The 20427-nt window shown below is 36.4% G+C and overlaps 1 long non-coding RNA gene across 1 annotated transcript in view; it reads right to left on the reverse strand.

Moving 5' to 3' along the window:
- The window catches only part of LOC140326948 (uncharacterized), an 89752-nt gene that overhangs the window by 23341 nt on the left and 45984 nt on the right, over positions 1–20427 (reverse strand). Inside the window, exon 2 of the long non-coding RNA XR_011919949.1 lies at positions 18654–18782. This is a non-coding gene — a long non-coding RNA (uncharacterized lncRNA). The remainder of the gene's footprint in view (positions 1–18653; positions 18783–20427) is intronic.

Below are 20427 nucleotides of genomic sequence, written 5' to 3' on the forward strand. Positions count from 1 at the left end.
TAAAAATGGAAGAAAATGTAATGCATTATTTCTATTTCTATTAACACATAAAACACTGTATGATACCTTTGTTTACTCAAAAAAATCAATTGGCCCATTTCTTATCCATTTAATATTCCAAATAATATTAATACAAAGTAATATTAAAATCCAAATACATAAAAATAATATTAATATCCAAACACAGGTTGACATTCAAAAATCTGGCCATCGATAATCGAGTTCCTTCTGATGGAAGGATTTCGGAGCACATTTTCAAACTAACACTGATTTCTGGAAGCGCTGCTTATGTTTTGATGGCGCCGTACTCCAGAATCAGCTGTTGGGTCTTGCTTGTACGTGCTTTCCTGCTCATTCCTTCTCATTTATTTGCTGCTGTAAAGCTCCAAAATGGATTCAGCTACCATTTAAAGGACTGTACAGGTAGTCATTTTCTGTTATCGATATACAGCATATATAACCGTAAAAAATCTGGAATTTTTGAAAATCTGGCACTCCTCAGGGTCAGAGGTTGCCGGATTTTTGAATGTCAACCTGTATATAAAAGTCCAAATGTTAATAATAAAAAAAATTACAATATTCTTATTGATACCAAGTTTTATTAATGCTTAGGACTAATGTACCCATGCTTTTAGATTAATGAGTATCACATAAGGTACACAATAGTCAGACATGGTACGGACAACAGCAGGTACCAACCAGACAAATGCTGAACTGCCCAGGTTGTCTTTTGCCTCGGTGCAGAAATTAGGGTAAAGCTTTAGGTCACAGCACATGCTTACCTCAAACTAATATTCAATAATAGTTACATGATATGTAAACACTAGTAACACTATTTAAAACCAGAAAAAATAAAATTATTCAAAAATATCCCCCCTTAAAAGAAGATTTTTATTATTTACCTCCCTTTTCAAAATACTACTCATTAGTGTGTCCTGTAGAGATGTAAGGATTAACAGGATGTGAGTGCAGCAGGGGACCAAGAATTTGATACTCCCAGAAAGATTTGATTCAGAACAATACAGCGATGATTGCTGACAAAGGCAGCAGGGGAGCTGAGTATTACATTTCTTCTTGGCACATTATGGACTGTTTTTTTATTTAGAGACAGAGTCACCTTAAATTTACCAATGCCAAATATTAAAGTACATTTAAGGTTTTCACCTTCCTGGGAAAATACCATCTCCTTTTAACAACATTGGTAACAAGTCCAATTTGTATGGCCAGGCCTGTAAACTACTGGCCAGGTGGTAACCCTATGTTCTAAAGACTATTTTTTTGTGAAAAAGTGTGCTTTAAAAAGACTTACAAGAAAAAAACCTTTTCATTTTTTATTTCACAGTTTTTACCTATTCTCCTAAGAATTCAACTGTAAAATATGACATAGAAAGACTGACTGTTATCAATCCTAAAATAATATTGTTTAATTGGGAAAATTAATTTCAACCGCAAGGGCGCTGATTGTTACTATTCCCTCTCCTATATAATGCATTACAAGATGTTAATCATGTACAATAGCATTAGAAATTAGCTCTTGACTGTAATCCTGTAGTCCTTTTAATTAACAAATATAATAAAGCCATAAAACAAATTTGGCATTATGCTTCAATCATAACTTTGACTAAAGGTAGTTTTGCTTAAAGTAAAATAGTCACAGTTCTAATAAAGAAAAAAATCTTTGGGCAGGCTTACCTATAAAGAACTCATAAGTGTCATCTAGTTTAGTGTTAGCGTGTCTCATAATTTTGTCCTGCATTTCATTGACATCTTCAGCCATCCTGATTGGCTAGACCTGTATGATGTGAGTTCCCAGCACACACAGGAAAATCCTGGATTGCTGGGTATTCTGATAACCAAAACTGATCTGCCCATTACAGTTTCCTAGAGCTATAAAGCGGGTAGGAGGGATTACTGCAGAATAGACATCGCCTGTCCCTTTCTACAATATTGGCCTTCCTGATCAAGCACTTAAAAAAATGGAAGTTAAGTTGAACTTTGAGGTTATCTCTGGTAATGAGTTATATGTCATGTTTAGGTACAGTTAGTGGATTTTAAATAAAGGGGCACAAATAAACCTTTCAAAGGTAAGCTTGCAGTATTAAAGTCTTGTAGAATAACTATGGTTGCACAATTACAGTAATTTAAAACTGAATATTTGGTTACTTGCACAAACCGTGACCAGTTCTCTTTAATGTCACATTTAAATTATGGAAATTCTGGCATTTTTCATTTTAAGGGTTAAAAAATGAAACCTCAGGGGTTCTTTGCAAGAAAAAAAAGAATGCCACCCTTTAAATGATGGATGTTTGAAATATTCAGAATAGCAAGTTAGTAATTTCTCATTAAACAACATTTAATGATCTTAGAGATGAATCCGGTGACAATGAATATGAATAATCAGACACTTAACATTCATTTCTGTATTCATGCCACAATTTTTGATCTTTCTAACAAGCAAATACAACCACAAAAAAAGGTGACATTATGAGCAGACCACATTTTAGGAAATCTAAGTTGTGATTTAAACCCTCTTTAATGTCAAAAACACTTGTCAACAGCAAATTCAACCTTTAGGAAATCTTCCCACTGGAAGATTTGAAAGATATTTTGTTAGATATGATTTTTTTATATTATGAATGAGATTTATTAAGACTGTATATAATGTAGTTTCAGATGTTTGAAGACATGTCTAGCTGCTGTATATTGGATATGTTTTGGACTCTAGGAAGCAGTGAAGACGTAGCAGAGGGCAAAGGAAACACATAAAGCATTAACAAGATTCCTAAAACTATGGTTTGGTCAAGGACAAGTATGTTACTTTTTTCCATATCGACCAACTTTACCAAGAACCACTAAAACTGACTACTAGCCCTCACTGCCTTTCTCTGTAGAATGTAAAGTGTTTTCATGTAATTTGTTCCTATCTCGTATGTGACTTTTTCTTGCAACACATAATTTTCTGTTCCAGGTTATAGAAAATGTGATTTTCAACATTCAATCTAGCCACAATGTTTTCCACGGATATCTACAGACTATAAACCGGAATTATCATTAAGTCATCCTGACTGTCGGATGTTTTTTAAATTTCTGCTTGCATTTATATGTCATATGAAAGTGCATAAGAATAGTGAAATTACTTAGATAAAATACAAAATCAGAAATAGCTATACAAAACAAATTCATCTACTGCTAGAGGTATAGTTTATTTAAAGGAGTTCTAAAGTCATAGCCATCACATAAAAGTTGTAAAGAGCAAAAATTACTCAACCATATTTAAAAAAAAAAATGTTCTTACTTTAAAAAAGGTGTTGGTTTATGCGCCCAGTCTGCTTAAAAGCTGCTGGTGGGGTTCACTATTTCTGGAGAATAATTCAAATACTGCCTACCTATGGAAAAACGCCAAGTCTCATGATTCTTTGCATTCTGTATTATGGATGTGAGTCTTTACAACAGTAGTCTCAGCTCCCTACACAATAGGGTGGCTACAAACGGAGATATTCTAAACAAAGCAAGAATTGGAGCCACATGCCTATAAGGCTTTGGCATTCTCTCCACAGGAAATCAGATGTATAAAGAGGAACTAAACAGGTTTTAGAACAAGAGAAGGAATGTTTTATTATAACAATATGCTCTTCCTTGCATTAATGACACATTAAGGCACATTTCTTTAAGTAATATCAAACTCAGGACAATCACATTATGTGAAAACAAAGGGGGTTGTCTTTCACTGGCATTTTATTTTTGGTGGACAGGGGTGTAACTAGACATCAATAGGTGTCCAGAAAAACTCGCCCACAAAGAAAAATAAAAGACCCTCCCCCCACCACCACCCCCAAACAAAATATGGTCTAGGATTATCCTACATGGCTGCAGTAATCTCACTTGCTTCTGAATTAGAGAAGATTACAATACTAAGTATTAATAACCCTTCCATCCTTCTTCACCTATTCCTACCTTTTGTATCAGCAAATCATAAAGGCCTAGAGGTGATTTGACTCTTTCTAAAGAAGTGCAATTTGCTAGTAAATTCTTAAAGGCACGCTGCAAGCCAAAAAAAAAAATAATTTATTAAAGCAAAACTTGATTTTTCTGTATTTTTACCAGCAAATGTTTAAAGTAAAAGGGTTTAAATGTTTAAGGTGAAAGGGTTTAAGTGAAATGTTTAAGGTGAAAGGTGAACATATCTAAGAAATGATATAAGCACTTTTATTGTAAATACATACTGTGCATGATAACTGATTCACAAATATAAAATAATATATAATGCTGCAACAGCAGATTACATACAGTCCAACAAAAGGTATCACCAAGGAGCAAATCATAATGTAATAAACCATAATTGTCAATTGTATTATAACCATTTATACTGCAGTGAAAATATACAACAATGGCAAATGTTGTAGGAAAACCTTTTCCTAAACCATTTTTGAGTTTGAAAAGTATGCCATAGTTTAAGTACAGTATTATAGTTTAAGTAAAAATATGGTGAAACAGTATCATTCTGAACTTTTCTGCAGTTATAATAGTCTTTCTGTTTGCTGTGTTGGTGTGGTGCTGTTTTTTCCAAAAAAAAAAAAAAAAAAGTTCAAAACTATATTGCAAAGAGAAATAGAGGAAGACAAGTCATGTAAATCTTTTTAAACTCTACGTTTAGGGTAAATAAAAAAAAAATAACCTGAAAATAACAGTATATAGTTTTAGGAAAACTGTCATGAATTTCGAAATCAGCACAGCTGTACAGCTTTGTATATGACAGGAGGAGAGAAAGCCACACCAAAATTTTCTTTGTGCTAGTAGTGAATACAAGTAACCATTTTCTACATGGTACAGGGAATGCACATAGTGAATATTATTTAGGAAAATTGCAGAAAGCGCTATCACTCTTTCATTGAAAGATTTGGTCTTGGTATGGGGTTCTTGGGAGCTGTGGTAGTTTTTCATCATAACAAGTAGGAAGTCTACAGCTTTTCTAACTGTAATGAAAAAAAAAAGATTCTTACATAAAATGATCCCCACATATGTGAACCTCAGCTATTTGAGAACTAAAATTGTAAATAACACCCTTGAAGATGTATTTTCCCCGGAAGAAAGAGTATTTTTAATTCTGAACTTAACAAACTTTGGTACACTTCAATAGGCTGGTGGCTGCCAGGGTCAGGTCTACCACTAACAACCATCAGCAAATAGAAGTATGGCTTACGGTTTATCAAGGTGACCAGCTAAAAACAGACCTTTATATTCACCACTTACCAGGTTCTATTTTATAAGATAACCATAGTTCCCTTTACTGAGAAATTGAGTAGCAAACCTTCAGTTTCACTAAATTTGCCCTGAACAAAGGTCTATATTTCACCAAAAGTATTTTAGTGTTGGGTACATTCACTCAAAGCTACGTTGGTAATACAGTAAAGAACATTTAATCATCGATATTCGCACAACAATTCACACAACAACAATAAACCAATGGTTTATAAAGATTCTTTGACCTACTGTGCAAATGTTCTTTGGATTTCTAACACTATTTCACTCCTTATTTAATAAATACTAACCTCAATCTGCACCAGAAGCCTTATCATTAAAATAGAACTAAAGACCCACTTTGAAAATTGGCAATAAGGCAGGTGTTTATTGCAGAAAGAGACAGGTGCTATCCATTCTGCAATAACTATTATTACCTTCCTGATCGCCACCCTGCTGTCAAATTTTGCTGAATTGCACATAAAAAGCTCATCATTTGATGCCATGAATACCAGGTACTGGCAGCTTCTCTTGTGTGCACAAGGAATAAGTGAACCTCATCTGGCCTGGCCAATCACGATAGCTGAAGATCAGGATATGGAAGGATATAATGGAGAAGATTGTGATGCCCACTTTATTGCAGGCAAGTCCCATGCCCAAAATAAGTGTCTAACTCTTAAGATACGGGTTTGTAAGAATTAGGTTGCTTATCCCTAGCAGTAATGAATAACAACAAATTTACTTTTAACATATGGCCATCTTATTTCAGACTAAATGTGTATATATTCAGAGAAATACAACTATATGTTATAAACACAAAAAAAAACCAACACTGAATACAATTTAAAGCACTTTTACCCATATAAGTTCATAAAATACTAAAATTATTGTAGCAGCAGCATAAAGTAACACATCCTTATTATGCTTTAGAAATGTAAAGCAGAGAGAGACATTTCATTGGTGCACACAGTTCTGTTGTCAATCTGAATAAATACACCTAGCAGTCTTCTGATTTCCAGAAATGAGCCATTGTGTATCATTTGATAAAGATATCAACCATCTTCAAAGCCCCTAGATGCATTGCATATCGTTTATTCCTATGAACTGAGAGCACAGGTGTGGGTATAATGTAATTCTGTCCCCAGATACCACCTCTAGCGCCTTGCCACATTTAACATATACAGCTTTCCTATTGTTTCATTATAATAGGAAACAAATATGCACCAGGCAAACAAAAAGCATCTGAAAGCGCTGCAGGGTTGCCTAGAAAAGTATTTATGAATTCCTGAGCAGTTCATTTATTTTGCACATCACAGGATATTACAGCCTTTAAACTACAGCTGGAAATGTAGCAGTGGCGGAACCCCTAATTTTCACTTGTATAAATGTGTCAATTTAGTGCAAAGCATATTCTCGGGTTTCAAAACACAATTTTAAAAAAGAAGATCATTATATTTCACTAAAATTAACATGTAAGAATTTAAATTATGTACAATTTATAGAAACTGTATTTTTTATTGTGTTAGCCTATGAAAATCTAAAGCTATTCTTTAAAATGAAAATAATTACAAAATGATATGAACAATGTGTGTGTGTGTTTCTGATATATTATTTTGCTTACAAATATGGAAAATAGAAGAATTTCACTGTTAATGTATTTTATAGGTTATATTAGGTCAGTGGGAGAATGAGCTACATGAAATTCAACTTTATGTATTGACCACTTCTTGATTTGGACTATAGTATATTTATGTTGGAGGCTTCATTTAGTTTTCAATGGATGCCATAAAAGAGGACTAGCCCTAGTTACAAATAGTGAATGCAAGCATGTGCTCAGAAGGCTAATCGCTAAAAACTACTAATTTCAAATGCAGTGATCATTCAATAAAACTCTGTAAATACAGTGACATGACAATGGATTCTGTCAAGTAATGCACAATATATCAGCGCTATATAAATGCATGATATTAATAATACTTGCAAAGTTTCACCTATAGTTACCACAGTGCTTTCTGCCCATTTATTATCTTAATCGAAAAAACTTTAATAATAAATAACGTCAGCCTTTATGAACGTTTTCTCTTTTATTCTTATTAATTATTCTGATTATTTTTTTTACCATTCAATTATACATTTTTTTTTGTAAGGTACTTTTTCTGTGTATTATATATAGGAAAAATGATATGTTATCTCTACAGTCTCCCACTCTCCAACTGACTTTTTCAAGGAAAGAATGTGGTCTGCAATATTCAACTAAACATGGATTATCCCTTAAATGATAGTATTGTAAAGGTATGGACTGAAATAAAAGAAGAATATTTTACCTTCCCCCTTCTACCACCTTTTACCACCACCACCACTTTCCCATTCTTAACAATTTTGCATTACTGCCTGGATTAGGATTCTAATTATTGCAAAACTTTTAAAAGGAATAATATCAAAAAAAGCACAAAAGCTTAAGGGAGACAGATGGACCCCTTTCACAATGTTAAAGAATCCCCCCTGATCCAGGAGGCACATATGGGGGGATGTTTGCAGATTAAACATTTAATTATTTCAAGAATTTATGTATAGATTAATGATATCAAGATGGAAAAAGTTGTCAGATGAGCAATGATGGATGGTAGTTCTGGAGAAACTCTAGGGTTCTATAAAACCCCAGTTGGTAAACAATGTTTTAAGGTGTCTGAGTGTCTGTCTGAATTTATTCATATTCCCATGTTGAGTCTTCTTCTGTCCTTTTAAAACATTATCAGTCGCTGACTTTTTTTACAGGCTCCTCCAAATTTAGTCCTAGAATAATGGGCTACACAAGTCTACTCATTACGTCCTGTTTAGTTCTGAAGTTTTCTTTTTTAAGGAAATAGTAAAAAAAAACTTGAAATAATAATGGTTTAGTGTGTTCTGATAAAATTAAATCAGCTGGGATTCAGACCAATTTTACACTGCAATGAGCTCAGTATTCAAATTATTGCTGAAATATTCAAATGTATCTTCAAATGACCAGATAATCATATAAAGCCTGGGTATATAACAACTTTTAAAACCTAAGAGGGCCAGGCTGTGAAATTAGAAAAAAAAGACAGACTTGTTTTATGTACCCATTACAGAAAATTAAATCGGAGGATATTACCCTATTTGTAGCAAAATTAAAGAAAGTAATTTTATGATCACCTAACAACCTTGAGACATAAGCTCCCTTAGGCAATGTAATTCACAGTTGGATATTTTATATCCCCAATAACCTGCCTAAGGCATCAGAAAAGCAAGGGTACAAAGCAACAAACGCTCCTCTTCTGGAAGACCCTTCTATAAATTTGATAGTAGAAGGTTAGAGATAAATTGAATTCAGTCTGATGTAGCCTAATATTCGTAAAGCTTTTGATGTACGGCAGACATCACATTTTTTTTTCAGCCCTGCTTCTGTAGTAAGCATATCAACACTCCATTATTGCACTAATCCAGGACCTCACTGGCATTTTACATTCCTGTCATTTGTTGTTTGATTATGTATCAAATACTTTCCCATAAAATAAAATAAATCGCTAACACACATTTACAATATAAGATAAAAACATGGAAAAAAATCCACGTTCTATATTATGAAGCTTTTATTGGAAATATTGTATAATTGTAAGGCAATGAGTGGTAGGTGGCAATTAATAGCATATCAGAAATATGCTGGTAAATTTGCATATGGTACACTCCTTTGCATTTACCTTGTATTCGTGTAATGGAATCTTTAGAAAAAATAAAATAGGTTAGCATAAGCATAACTACACTGTTGTAATACAATATAAATTTAGGCAGAACTACATTTTCTTTCTTTGCAGAAGGGATATGTTACGTCCTTTCTGAATTAAAACAAACTTACCTATCTGTTTTCAATTTTCTGTTATTATTATTATTGTACAGTATTTATATAGCGTAGACAAATTATACTGAGCTGCCCATGCGCAGCTCAGTGTAAGATTTTGACATAGCCAGTTGTCAGGAATCAATGAACTCCCATGCGCATGCTCAAAAGTTAAGTCATTAAGGTAAGTCATCTGGGCAATCAAGATGGCCAAGGACCCACACCCAGAAAAAAACTGCCTGAAGTTGTGGGCATTGACCATGGAGGAAAGACAGGTAAGTTGAAAAGAATAATTTATTAGTTCTTCTCACTAGGCAGTCACATAGAGTGGGGTAAATTCCCCCCCAGCAGGGTCAGGAGAAGGACACCACTGGGAGGGTGCACCAGCCAGAGCCGCGGACCATGACTTTCGTATGAATTGCTGGCTCAGAGCGGTGGGAGAATGGGTGGGTTCTGGCATCATGACGTTACTCTCGGGAAGTTCCTTCCCCTTTGAGTGACATACAAGCTCCCCAGCCATGCACGGTTCGGAGGCTGTAAATTTAGTGATCCATGAGCTCCAAAAGGTTGGTGACCTCTGTGGTAAACTACAATGCTTACATTTTTGTTTTGTTTGTGAAAAGTAAAAATCTAGCCAAGTGTTTTGCAACAATAATTATACAATTAGTATGTTTCCCAATGAGAACACCAGTTTCAGAGACACCTTTCCTTTGTTGCCCTGTGCCATATATTAACTTCCCCAGCAGTAAGCCCGAGTCACACTTGGTGTAGTTAAAAAAGTTTAAAAAAAAAGCTTTACCTGGTCCCATCGGCATCCTCCAGTATCCTGTCATCGTCTGGTTGCGTCATCTTCCTCGATCTGTCCTCCAGCATGTACAGCCGCCACTAGGGGCACGGTGGGAAATGCTAATTATTTTGTATTGCATTCAATACAAAATAACTGTATTGAATGCAATACACTGAAATTTATATGTCTAAAAGTAGTAAATTTTTTTTCATTACACATTTATTTTACAGTATAATATGAAAAACAATGTACCTCTTTTAGACATATAAATCCAGAAATCAATCGCCCAGGGGGGAAATATACAAGCTGCTATACTAGCAATAGCACTTCTTAAATCACAGACCTAAAACAAGTATCAAATGTTCTAATATCACTTAGACTTCACTGCATGCTTGTTTTAGGTCAGTGACTTGAAAAGTATTAAAGCCATACACAAGCAACAGGCTTAAAAAAAAAATTGCAGAAATCCTTAACTACCTAATAATTTCACAACAATTTTCAAAGGCTTTAAAGTACTGCAGAATATCTCTGATCTTGAAAACATTAACTGACTGTAAATTAAAAAGAAATTGAATGCTGGTAATCCTATTTACAGATTATCAAGGGCATAACACATTTTCATTAATTTGAGCCACGGCTTTAGTATCTAGTCGCTATATTTGACATTTATCCTAAATGTTCCAAAAGCCAGAGACTGACTGTTTCAGTTTTCAAAGTGCACCTTAATACGCTATATTTATGATACCTTAGAAATGAAAATATTTGCCTGTTCTAAATAATGAGAAGTGAATGGAAAATATTAGATTTGAAGATTATCGTTATGAAGGAGCTTAAGGCATGCAGTGGCATACTTATTCATGATCCATTAACATAAATAGTTCTGTTTTCTCCACAGAATTCATTTCAAGCATTCCTAGAAAACGGATGCTCTTTCATTCATTGCATATCATTCTGCCCTTAAATTGGGAGCTTTGTGTTTCCATGGCGTGCAGCTTCAATGCAGAAATTCCTGCAATTGCTCTATGGGTAATGAATTGGATCTGGTGTATGAAACCATTATTAGAATTCTGCAAAACAATCACTTATGTTTCTTCTGGTCCTGTGTATTGAATTAGTGTTCCCATATGTGGCAGATACACAAGAAGCCTTGCTTTTACATTGTTGATCTTTGAAAGAAAAATCTATTTCCTTTCAGTAGGGAAAGAAGTCTTGTAAGGAATTTGCATTTCTTTGTTCCTTCTAAGTTGAATAGTTTTTTTCAAGCTAAATTAAACTGCAACTACTGGTTATGTTGACTTCCTCCACCCAGCAGCCTTTGGCACCAGTGGTAAGACCCCTGTAAATTGTTCATTTGGAAGAAACCGTTCCAACATTTTACATTTGATAGTTGTCATTGCCAATCAATAAATCTTTCTGCTTTATCAAGTTTTACCTGGCTATTGTCCAAGTGGACATATCTTCAATACAGACTTGTGTCCTAATAACATAATTTTATTTTATTTAATTCACAACTGCTTACTAGTAAGGTACTTACTAGTAAGTACTAGAATGAATAATTCTGTGAAATAATAATTTGCTGAGTGGGTATAAACTAAATTTGCTGTGGGTTCACAGAATTACTCACATAACGGCAGGCGTACCCCCTAATGTACCTCCCTTCAGGATATGCATTCCCTCTTATTGCTCCATGCACTGTCACTGCCGTCTTCTTTGTGGCTTCTTCCCATCAGGCATTTTTTATTTTGAGTCATCGAGCCTGATTTATTAAAGCTCTCTAATGCTGGAGAAAATACACTGAATTACCCAGCTTCACTGATGAAAGTGAGAGCTTGGAGAGCTTTAATAAATCAGGTTTATTGGGTTAGATTTATTTTTTACCTTATTTATTATGTTCTTTAACATTGAAATTGAAATTTCGGAATCCCGAGCCAGTCTCATGGTGGAATTGAGGTCCTCATAAGCCCACGGCGTCCTCCAGCGAAGCCGGCCCGGCATCTAGATCCATTTGGTGATGCCTGGCATCTGCCTCCCCTAGCCACTCATCCTGGCGTGTGAGCGTTGAAGATGTGAGGCTAGGGCAGGCATGTCCACAGTCCAACCCCGGGGCCATTTGCGGCACGTGTTCAGATTTCCACCGGCCCGCAGCCTCTGGCACAGGGAGTCCCCTACATCATTATAGTGGGCATGTGCTGTGCAGGACCCGCGCAGACTACGCCCACACTAACCCTGAGTACGTGCTGAATAGTTGGTCCCCACATTTTCACCTCACTAAATCTGGCCTCTTTGCAAAAAGTTTTGACACCCCTGGGCTAGGGGATGCAGATGCTGGCCGGGTATGCGATGTGTATGTGGGCGGTCTGCATGCATCAGGGGAGGGGGACGGTGGGAAATTTGGAATTAGAAGTATATTTTCATGTCAAATGTACTGATTTGACATGTAAAAATACTCAAATAATCATACTGCCAGGGAGGTTAAGATCGGAGAATATAGAATATCATAGTAGAACCTTGATTATACATTTTTTTTAAATTTTAAGTTTAATACCATTTTAAGGTTACCTATATGTTATGATATGATAACACAGTCGTCTTTAGATTTGCTACCAAATAGAGAGATTGCATAATTTTATATACAATAAAGGAATGTAGTTTAGCCTAAGCCATAGCAATGTATTGAAATTTTGGTTTTATGTTGTATATGTTTATTGTACCAACAGCAATGTGTTTAGTGTGTTGCATCACCCAGCAGCAGCTCCATGGGAAATAAATAGGGGCGGCAGTGAGCATTTACTAGTACCACTCACTGATAGCAGCTGTCAAATGTGCAGACTCTGCGGAGCAAGTGACCAAGCCACTGGAAGCCGAGCAGGATAACTTAATCTCAGAGCAGGTTTGTACTGGCAAAAATTGTTCCAGGTAATCTTGCCATCATGGTTCTTGATTAGTCACTTCCTGTTATAGAATGACAACACTGTCCCAGTCTTCTTAGTGTACTGCTGCAATGCCAGGCTGTCACATGGGCTTCCAATAAAGACTAAAAAGGGGGATTTAAATACAGTATCATCAGGATATCCACTGAGCACCATGCAGCCATTGCTGGAGTGCATGCATGTAAACCAAATGTTGCTGAGATCTTCAGAAATCATTTACTACAGTTGGCAAGAAAACTAACACTATTTTAACACTCCAAGTTTTCAGCTTCTACTATGTTATGCAGCAACACAGTTTATCAAAAAAAAACTCTTGGTTGTGTGGAAATCAGAAAAGGTAAATATATACACTTTATTTGGAGATATGCTCAGTCAAGCCCTGTTAAGTTAAAAGATAATTTCTGGTTTCAGCCAAAGCCAAACTAAGCTGTACCTCACTAAACTTTGAAGTCCCTTTCCCTTGTGACCACTAGCAAATGCTTAGCACTATTTTCATGGACAATGTCCCACAGTCTATTGTTAACCTACACTAGTAGCAACTGTCATTGATTGTACATTGAAGAGATACCGGAACTTGAACAATGCTAATGTTAGTTTAGGTAGCTCAGAACCGAACTGAAAGTGTAAATGTTTGGGCCAAATTTACAATCAGCCCAAATTTTAACAGTAACACTAGTTGCCTTAAAGTTTAAAAATAAATCATTCTGCATTTTGCTTTGGACTACAACACTAAAAAATACATGTCAAATAATAATATTATCTACTCATTATTTTTAAAATACCTGGTCATGACCTAAAAATTTAATATACAGCCTACATTGTTTAGACTGTCTTTGTCTCTGTGTTACTAGCCCCAGATTGACAGTTCAGGTTCTAGGAAATGGATATTCACCACTTCCTTATTGCTTGTATCATTTAAGATTTACCAGCACTCTCTATAGCTAGAATGTAAATTAAATGTGCTTGGAGACAAAGTATATTATTACTATGGAAAAGGAGGAACAGCAACAAAAGAGAGTCACTTGCTGATTCTGCAACAGTTCATTGCCTGACAGTTCCAGGCTCATACAGAAATACAGTTCTAAAAGAATGAAATATGTAGAAATCATACAGTATTTATAAATACTGGACAATTCATCTAGTGCAGCCATACTATGAAGCTCTGAAACTGGCACAATGTGTTAGATCTTTTACTGCATAATGCGGTACTAGTTTATTTTCCTAATCTAGTACAACAAGAGCAAGGTGGAAAAAGTATGAGAACTTCTGTTCCTAAATAATATTTTGGTGCAAAATATAATTTTAGTGTGAACAGTCATTATTAATACATTTAACGTGCAATTCTATAGTAGTATAGTATATTAACCAACACCTTAGACAGTCTACAGGTGTGTCAACTGCCTATCAGAGGTGCTCACAATCTAAAATCCCAAACTTAGGCTACGTACACACATCAGAGGTTCCTCGTCCGTAATCGCATCAGGGTGATATTGTATGAGAATCTGGCGTGTGTGATCCGTCCTGTCGGATCCACGATCGGCAAACAATTGTAATGGAAGTGAAGGGGAGAGAGCACAGCAGGGTGCTGCTTCATCATTCTCCCCCCTCCCCTAACCATCTATATGTAAAGCGCTCGTTCATGCATTGTTGAGTCTTAGTTTAAGGTCAATTTTAATGGGGAGCCAATCAAACTACCGGTATGTTTTTTGGGGATGTGGGGGGGACCAAACACAAAAATATACAATTTCCAAGCAAATAGTCCACAGACCAATATATAAATATAGGACCCTAGTCATGTGAGAGTGCTAGCCACTGAGCCACCCATAGGTATATAGTTGGCCAAGTAGAGAAAACACATGTGCATTAAGTTCAACCCAAACACACAAAAAAACAATATGAGGGGGTGCTGAGAAGTTCCTGGCTTTGCCCCCTTCCAGATAAAATAGAAAAATGAGTGTGAGGGCATATGACAGCCTAATATCTTAGAATGTAACTGTGCAAATACCAGGTCTTTGCGATTCTTAAAACTGTTTTTTATTTTAGTGAGAAGCTTTGATGGCAAAGGCACAAGCAAGTTTCACGTCATTGGAGGTATGGGCCATCATGAAGTTTTTGTTTCTCCAGTGAAAGTCAGCAAAGGACATTCACACTGAGATGTCACAAACACTGGGGGAGAGGTGTCCTTCCTACAGCACTGTCTAAATTGGATCTCTCATTTCAAGACTGGGCATTTCACCGTTAAAGATGAGCCCCGCAGTGGGCACCCCCCAACCTCAATTGACTGGGCATTCTGCGATGCTGTTCATGAGCTGATTATTGAGGACCAATGCATATTCGCAAAAAAGATAGCACAGATACTTGACATCTCACGAGAGCATGTTTGGGTATAGCGAAGTGGGTGCCCAAATGTTTGAACAGTGATCAGAAGAAGGAAAAAGTTAAAGCATCCAAAGCCGTTTTGGCCAATTTTTGGCCAATGCACAGGACTTTTTGGCTAGGTTAGTGACTGAGGATGAAACCTGGCTCCAGATCCATGATCCTGAAACCAAGGAATAGTCAAAGGAATGGCATCACAGTGGGTCCCTGCGGCCAAAAAAGTTTCAAACCCAAAAATCAGCCAAAAAAGCCATGGCGTCCATTTTCTGGGACAAGGACAGTATTCTGTCGGTGGACTATCTACCTCAGGGCTCTAGTATCACTGGACAGTATTATGCTAACCTCCTGGACCAGCTGAAGGAGGCAATTAGGACGAAATGCCATGGAAAGTTGACCAAAGGGATCCTTTTTTTGCAGGACAATGCACCTGCGCACACGTCCAACGTTGTGGCTGCCAAATTGAAAACCCTGGGTTTCCAATTGGTCCACCATCCCCCCTACTCACCTGACCTTGCCCCTTCGGACTATTATCTGTTCACGAATTTGAAGAAACACCTGAAGGGGCAATGTTTTGAAGACATTTCTGACGTCAAAGATGCTGCTGAGAGCTGGTTTGAGGCCCAACCAAAGAAAGGACTTTTATTTGAACGGTCTAGAAAAGCTGCAACTATGCTGTAGCAAGTGCATCAGTCTCAGGGGGGAATATGTTGAATAAATGTGTTATTTCATAACTCTGGCTCTCTTCTTTCTGGGCAAAGCCAGGAACTTCTCAGCACCCCCTTGTATAAAAGCCTGCATCAACCAGAATTGTTCACCTGCTAACTAAATAATGCGTATGAAGTTATGCAATGTCAATCTAACATTTTGTTTCAGTACAATTCACCAAGTGTGTGTGCTCAGTAAGTGTTATGTAGCAGAGGAGCATAGGATGGAGTTCTGAAGTATGATAATGCCTATCCATTAGAGAGGCTTTGGTGGGCAAAGGGAAGATTCTCAAGCCCTAGGTGTCCTCCAGGACAAAACCTAACACATTATAATTGGGAGAGTGACCTTTATTCTGTGGGGCTTTGCTGTAAATTTGACAGAAGCACTGACTGCTACTGTAAAACTGAAATTTGAGCCATATAGACCAAGCCTTTGACAGCTTACTCCCAATGTAATAAGCAGGACTATACTGTTAGTTGAACAATTTTGGGTGGAGAACCTGCACTCTCAAAGTACAGAGGTTTCCATCATTATTCTTCAAGTAAAACTGATATCACTGAAAAAAATCTCTTCCCTGAAAAATAAGGTGGCCCATGTCTACTGTATTCTCTGTCACAGTGGTTCCATCTTCCAACCTATACCTCAATACTGTGTCCAGTAGTGCCATAGTAAACTGAAGGATTGAACCATGGCATGCAACAAAATCAAGATTTGAAGATAGGAGACACACAAACCTAAATAGTTAATATATATTCTTTTGCAGGGAAGTTTTTTGGCAACAGTGTCTTATTAAATGCTAGTTACTTAGTTGTTTTAATTTATTATTGCTACTCCAGACCGATGGCTGGAGTTTTGTTTTTATTAGAACCTACTTGCACCAATAAAATGCAGTATGCAGCCATGTGCCTTATCCATGCAACTTACAGCATATATATATATATATATATATATATATATATATATATTATTGATAAACTATAAGTATTTTATGTGGATCCACGGTTTCCAGTATCATTCTGAAGAGGAAACTATATAGGAATATTGATGCAACATAGAACAAAACTTGCCATATAATTGTATATTATGTATAATCATGTTTTTTTATCCCTATGTAATATTTTACAGGATCTGTAATGGTGAATTTATAGGTTTTGCATCAATTGAAGCATTATAAGAATAGCTAGCATCTGTAGTAATATTTTGTACTGAATGTTATGCAGAGCTTCAGATAGATGTTGTTATCTATAAAAGCCCTATTATGCATTACAGCTGTGATTCTCCAAACTGTACCAGCCATACAGAAAAACAAAAACCATGCTGGGTAATCAAGCAACTATTTCTTGTCACAGCATGTTGTATAGTCTGGATAAAAAAAAAAGTGTTGCTGTGTTTTTAATGCTCTGCCGCATGGATGTATATATACCAAAATCTTTCTAGTTTAAAATACTTTTTTAAGTGAAAAACTTTTATATTTGTACCTCAACAAAAATGTGATTATTAATCAGATCCACCTACTTTGATGCAAATGGAAGCGACAAAAGGTGAACAGGAGGGACAACAGCAGGTCAATACACAAAGAGGAAACAGTTTTTACTACCGACCATATCTTTGCTTACTATTCCTGACTGATTTTTCATCCTGTCTTGCATTCCAACAGTAGCCTTGTCACTAATGCTACTCTACAGTAGAATATACCAGTATCTAAAGCCCACTGGGAATTCACATGTAGTCCAGATCCTCCAAGATGGCCCATCCATACATGCTGTTGGCGATGTTAAAGATAACAGGAGATGCATGTTGGACAGGACCGTAGAAGGGATTACGAGGAGGAACAGGATGACCGCTAGCAAGCTACTTGTGTATTGTGCATGTTTCTGACTAAACTCACAGCAACAGACTCCATTAAGCTACGTACACACGTCAGATTTTTATCGCCCGATAATCGGCATTGGGCGAAAATCTGCCGTGTGTACAGTCGGTGTCGTCCATCGTCCGGATGACCGATCTGCCGGATCCACGGACGATGGACGACAGCCGATCCTAATGAAAGGGAAGGGGAGAGCGCGCAGCAGGGTGCCGCTCCGTCGCTCTCCCCCTCCCCTCTCCATAGAGCATGAACGGTGCTGTATGTACAGCATCGTTCATGCATCGTGTAGTCCCTTGTCGTTGGAAAGGATCGTGAAAGATCCTTTCCAACGACAAAAATTGGAAGTGTGTACGCAGCTTTAGGGTGGCATGAGGGCCTGACATTCGTTATCAGGAAACACAAAATCAACAAGTTCACCATTGGCAAAAGATGAGAAAGCGTTCATACTGAACACATTTGACAGACGGGAAAGAGTTTCAAGACACCATGGTGAATGCCATGCTGCCTGCAATATTATCCAAAATGAAGATGGGAGTTTAACAGTGGTTCAGTGATGGTCTAGGTGGAATACCACTGGGAGCATATCCATGTGCTACCTAATTGTACCTTGACTGACGTTAGGTACCAGGATAAAATTCTTAGACCCATTGTCAGACCTTATGTGGGTACAGTGGGACTGTTCCTCCTGGTGCAGGACAATGCCTGGTGTCATATGGCCAAAGGGTATAGGAAGTTCCTGCATGACAAAGGCATAAATGACACTGACTGGCCTCCATGTCCCTCTGATCAAAATTCAATAGAGATAAATTTTATATAAGTGCATGTTACTGCACAAAGGATTACTATAGTATTTCCAGTGGCTTACTGATACAAAAATAAAGATTTATGTATTACCTTGTGCCGTAGCCTGATGAATGGTGAAAAAGGCTTAACACCAAACTCTTCTTTTCCTGGTCTCGCTTGAATTAGCAGGAAAAAGCAGCCCATGCATAAAATAATTGTGTGCCAAGATGACATCTTGTCCTGATAAAACACAAGAAAAGCAATTATACTATGCACATAGGATAACTTACAAAATATTTAACTTTTTGTTAATATATAAATGCAGTGATTACAGTAAAGGATGATAGATTTCCAGGGTGGTTTAGCAAATTTGATAAGCAAATACCAATCAAGCTAACATCATTACAGATTTCATATGGAACTAATTATCTACATTCCAGCCAGTGCGCTTTTATTTACTAAGTATAAAAGTGACACAGAACAGAAGTATCCTTACCAGAGTCATTATTATTAATGCATTTATGCAAACTTTCTGATGATAAAAAATGAATTTCTGGTTGACACACTAGCAGATTTACAAAAAATGGATAACAAGCTTGCACTCTAAAAACATTGTAACATTGACCCAACCTGTGCAGCATTTTCTTAAAAGCAAACCTAATTAATCTTTTACATAAATAGTAGCAAGCATGTGTTATGCATTATTCCTGGGCCGTTACTAACAGCTTATTCTTGTCATGTTCTTCCGGACACTTCCTGTCCAATTTTGCCATACCATCTTTGGGAACAATGGACTTATCAATGCCTAGACAACTATTGTTCTATGTATTTCTGTAATTAGGTGCATGTTTTTTTTAAATAGGAGAGTTTCCTTCCTCTAGACCTGATTGGCAGCAGAATATCTCTATTCCACTTAAGAAAGCAGAAGGTCTAGGAATCTAGGCCTAGATTGAAGTTACCAGATACATTTATCCTACAATGGCAAAAGTGTGAACCTCTGTACAAATGCTTTAAATGCTTTCAACTGCAATAATTCTAATGCTTCAACTAGGGTAGGGTTCACAAGAAGGGGCAGAGCTTACGCTAGAGACCTCATATGCATCTGGCCTGGCATTTAAAAAAAAAGACTTCAAAGGGATTAAAATAGATTTAAAATTTAACACAGGTAGAGTAAAATTGATCCAGGTAATAAATCCACGTAGGCTGAAAAATATACCTAATTTATAACTCAATGGTAAGTTTAGTTTTAACCCTGGTCAGGTTCACATTTAAAAAACTATGTCAAATTCTAAAATTGGGTGGTAAATTCCAGCTTTGACCTGTAAAGTGTTAAATCATTTATATTCCTGTTGCCAACAATTAAAATGTAAAAATTAGGTACTGAAAAAGATGCAAGAGTTATTCTGGGAACAAGTAGGCTTGCGCTCTCTGGCATGATAGACTACATGTGAATAATAGGAACAGAAGTTATAGAAATGTCAGATACACAACACAGATACACTACAGTATTCAAAAATAGAATACCAATAGAATACCAAGAAATACCAATATATAAAGGGTACAAGCAAATATTGCTCATTCAAAGGATAAAACATGATTATTATTAAAATGTACCCTGCACCTTAAAGTTACTTTATAAAGTTATATACATTTAAGCATTGTTCACCATAAATATTCACAAATTCCAAAGCTTACTTTAAAAAAAAACCTTGATTAGTACTCACATAATCCTTCTTATTAGGATTGATCCACAATATATCCATTTATAATGACATTATTTAACCATACCAAAGTAATAATTCTAATTCTCAATGTTCATTTAAGCAACAACAAATACCATCATGAACCCATCTAGTATTCACAAGATTCTAGTATCCAACTAGAT

This window comes from Pyxicephalus adspersus, chromosome 3 (genome assembly GCF_032062135.1).
Source record: "Pyxicephalus adspersus chromosome 3, UCB_Pads_2.0, whole genome shotgun sequence".
In the NCBI taxonomy this organism is placed as follows: Eukaryota; Metazoa; Chordata; class Amphibia; order Anura; family Pyxicephalidae; genus Pyxicephalus; species Pyxicephalus adspersus.